Source organism: Pinus tabuliformis, chromosome 9 (assembly GCF_031772625.1).
Source record: "Pinus tabuliformis cultivar Carrire ecotype Pingquan chromosome 9, CPIR1, whole genome shotgun sequence".
In the NCBI taxonomy this organism is placed as follows: domain Eukaryota; kingdom Viridiplantae; phylum Streptophyta; class Pinopsida; order Pinales; family Pinaceae; genus Pinus; species Pinus tabuliformis.
The window spans coordinates 1839855682-1839859761 of NC_142307.1; the positions used below are offsets into that span (position 1 = coordinate 1839855682).

The following is a 4080-nucleotide window of genomic DNA, read 5'->3' on the forward strand; positions in this document are numbered from 1 at the left end:
AAGCTATTGCACTAGCTTTTCATCTTTGCCCTTCTTTTGGTGTCTTGGCTCTTTCCTTGTTGGCCTAAGTTTGCTCTGAGTCTTATATCTCATATGAAGTCGTGAACATGCCCCACTAGTAAGCTCATTGTTGACATGGTGCTGTGTATTATGATGCCAAAGGAGGGGCATGAGTTTGCTATTATGCAAAATCCTCTCATAAACATTATTATGATTGGATTGCAAAATTCATTCACGCTATATTTAATAATGGAAAATAAAATAATTGATGAAAGAGGTTGTCTTTGAGATACTAATATTGTTGTAGAGTTGGTTTCCTAGAGACTCAACATGATTCATACCAAGGGTAAGCATAACCAATATCTGCACATAATTGACTTATATTAGCATATGAAGATCCTATTAGGAAGAGTTTCGTTGGTTAGGAATGCTAAAGAGGAGATTCCTCTTATGCTTGATGAACTCCAACACTACATGAACCTGGATAATTACATGCAGAGGATTAAATATCGTTTGGGCCTCTCGCAAAACCTATGAAGTTCTCAATGGCATTACAAGCAGCCAATTGAGATAGAGTCCTCAAAATCATATTAGTCCCCATGATTTACTATTGCTCATACAATTTATTTTCCTAGTTTTATGTTTAATAATGTCTTTTAACTAATTGGCTAGAAAGTATCATTCTTTGGACTAGAACTTATGTCATTTTCTGTTTTTATTATTATTATTATCAAATTCAAATTGTTAAAAGTTTAAGGTCATGCAAATGGTTTGTTTCCTATAGTGGAAAATCAAAGTAGATCAATTCTATGAAGTTTGTATTTCTTTGAACGATGAATAGAATTTCACCCACCCCTCCTCCCCCACACACATATAATCTTCATGGAACAAGTATTTACCTTATGTACAATTTCAAGGAATCATAATTTAACAATGTTGCGTAGCTAAATAACATTATATTTATTCTCATAATTTTGAGAAATTTATATATATCTATATATATGAATATTAATATATTTATTATTATTATTAATCTTATGACATTTATAAAAGTAGTTATTATTAATTAAAATTAGCCAAAAACTATCTACAATATTAATTTACAATGAATTATTTTGTATAATTTTTTTAATTCAATTTTATATCAAAATAATTATAATAAAATTATACAAACTTATAATAAAATAATTACCCACAACATTCATACTTTAACCTATGTCAAAGGACATTTTACTAATAATATATTACTTTCTCATTTTTATCACTACACTAATTTAATTATCAAAACATAAAAATAATAACAACTCACACCCTAACAAATTTTCTTAATTTAATCATTACATTAACACATTATCAAAACTTAAAAATAATAATTCAATTTTCTCAATTTAATCATTACATTGACTCATTTATCAAAACTTAGAAATAATAACTCACACAATTCACACCATAATCAACTTCAAATGATGTCATTCATTTTACACCATAATCAACTTCAAATGATGTCATTCATTTTGGGTTACTATTTCACTCTAATCATTGTATGAATTCATTTATCAAAGTGATTGCAGTACATCGGGCAAACTTCACCAAATTTGTATAACCAATTTCAAGCGGTATCTAAATGATTTTATATCCCAAAAATATAAATTGTTTATGACTAGGTTTAGCATATTCCAAACACCGAAGGGACTCATTAAATCAAGGTGGCAAACTCCAATTCACACCATAATCAACTGCAAATTATGTCATTCATTTTGTGTTACTATTTCACTTTAATCATTTATGAATTCATTCATCAAAGTGATTGCAGTACGTCAGGCAAACTTCACCAAATTTGTATAACCAATTTCAAATGGTATCTAAATGATTTTATATCCCAAAAATGATAAATCGTTTAGGACTAGGTTTAGCTTGTTCCAAACACCGAAGGACTCATTAAATCAAGGTGGCAAACTCCTAAAATTGCCGCAGCACCACACAGTTGATATGCAATGATACTATATATATTATTTTCATTTCTCGATGCGTGTAAGATCTTTAGGTTTTTACCATTTCGGACCGAGGCAGCGATTCTCGATATAGCACCTTTGCCATTCTGGATACGGTGAGCTTCTGGGTAAGGCCGCCAGTAGATGGAGGCGGTATCGACACACTTTGTTCTGGTGCACGGAGCATGTCATGGGGCGTGGTGTTGGTGCAGGCTCTCAGATCTGCTCAAAAAGGCTGGTAATCAGGTCACAGCGGTCGATCTTGGGGGAGCTGGGCTCAACCTAAAGGATGGTGACGGGATTCGAAGCTTGGCCGAGTACAACCAACCACTCACAACCTTCATTAATGCGGAGGAGAAAGTAATATTGGTTGGTCAGAGTATGGGGGGCGTGAATTTGACCTATACGATGGACCAATTCCCACAGAAAATTGCTGCAGCTGTATTCGTCACTGCTTTCATGCCCGTCTCTGGTACAACACCACTACAGCTTATAGACCAGGTATTACAATTATATGTATACCAACACACTGGGTATATATATAGAGAGAGAAAATTTATGTAACACTTGTATTATATTTCATGGATGGAATTTAACTAGGACATCTCATTAGGTTAGAGACGGATTCAAGGCCTCGAATATAAAGCTGAAATTACTGAACCATTAAAATTAATCCACCTAACTAGATGCTACACACAAAAGTGATAAACTGTTTAAAGTGATAAACTGTTTATTTCATTGGATGAAGATGAAAATCATGCTTTGTTGCTTCTTCTTAGGTTTATCAGAGAAATCAAACATGGGGAGACACAGAATTCAAGTATGGAGATGAAGGACAACCGAGCAGGCCGACGTCTTTCAAATTTGGGAGCAACTTCGCCCAAGAGTATCTGTATGACAAAAGCCCCTCTCAGGTAACTAAGGCGCAGATGATAGCAATCTCCTGCTAACTAAATATAAATGGGAAGATTTCTACTGCATATTCTTCTTGTTCTTCTGAACGTTTTTGAGCCAATTTAAGGTGCTGAAAATGGTCTGATGCATGCAAGCACAGGATATCACCCTAGCGGGGAGCCTTCTCAGAAGTAGCCCTGCGTTGGACGAAGAGGTAGTATACAGCATTGAGAATTATGTCAGAGTCCCTCGACTGTACATAGTGGCAGAGCAGGATAAGGCATAAGGCAATATTGGAGGAACTGCAGAGAAAGATGACAGCGGATAATCCCCTGAAAGAGTCTACAAATTGGAGGAGTCTGATCACTGCCCCTTCTTTTCTTGCCCTGCTCAACTTGTTCAGATTTTGCAAGAAATTTCCAATACGTTTTAGTGGTAGAATAAGTGACTATCCATAACTAGAGGGAATCGCAGTGATTGGAAAATATGATAGCATAGAGCCTTGTTAACCAGGAAACCCTAATGTAAATTTCTATATAAAAAATTTGCTGGATGCTTGAATGTTCGGTTTCTTCTTAGATATTTTGTTTTTATTTTGTGATAGATCAATGCTTGTTTCTGCTAGACACTTCATATTCTTTTATTTGGTTTAATGGCTTTTGTGGAAATTAATTTATATTATTGAATTTAAATTTTGGATGATAATAATATTTTTAAATTAATTTTGCTTCATATGAAAATTATATTGTAACTAAAAAATAGTTTCATTAGTTTATGTCTGTAATAAATAATATATATATATATATATATATATATATATATATATATAATAGTTTTATGTATGTAATTAATTTATAATTTATAGAGGATTAGCTTTTTTCATATTTAATAAATTAAAAATATATTTATTTAAGAATCATAAAAACTTATTTTAAATGCAATATATTTACTTTATAAAAATAAAAAATGAGTTCGTCTTAACTTGAAAATAATAATATTAATAAATCTCATTATTAATGATTAAATTATAATAAAGTAATATTACTTCATAAATAAAAGCAATTATTAAAAATTACACTATTTTTAACTGAATAAATTAATTCAATCCATTTAAACTTATCACATAAATTTTAGGATATAACAAAGGCAATATTAAATTATGAAAGGGGACATTCTATACATGTCATAGCATTAT

General features: G+C 31.8%; 1 pseudogene across 1 annotated transcript; it reads left to right on the forward strand.

The window, feature by feature from the left end:
• The first annotated feature begins 2041 nt into the window (after nt 1–2041).
• On the forward strand, nt 2042–3430 carry LOC149156161 (methyl jasmonate esterase 1-like; annotated as a pseudogene). The gene is made up of 3 exons (XR_016263493.1): nt 2042–2492; nt 2771–2905; nt 3046–3430. The product of XR_016263493.1 is annotated as a methyl jasmonate esterase 1-like (transcript).
• The last annotated feature ends 650 nt before the right edge of the window (nt 3431–4080 follow it).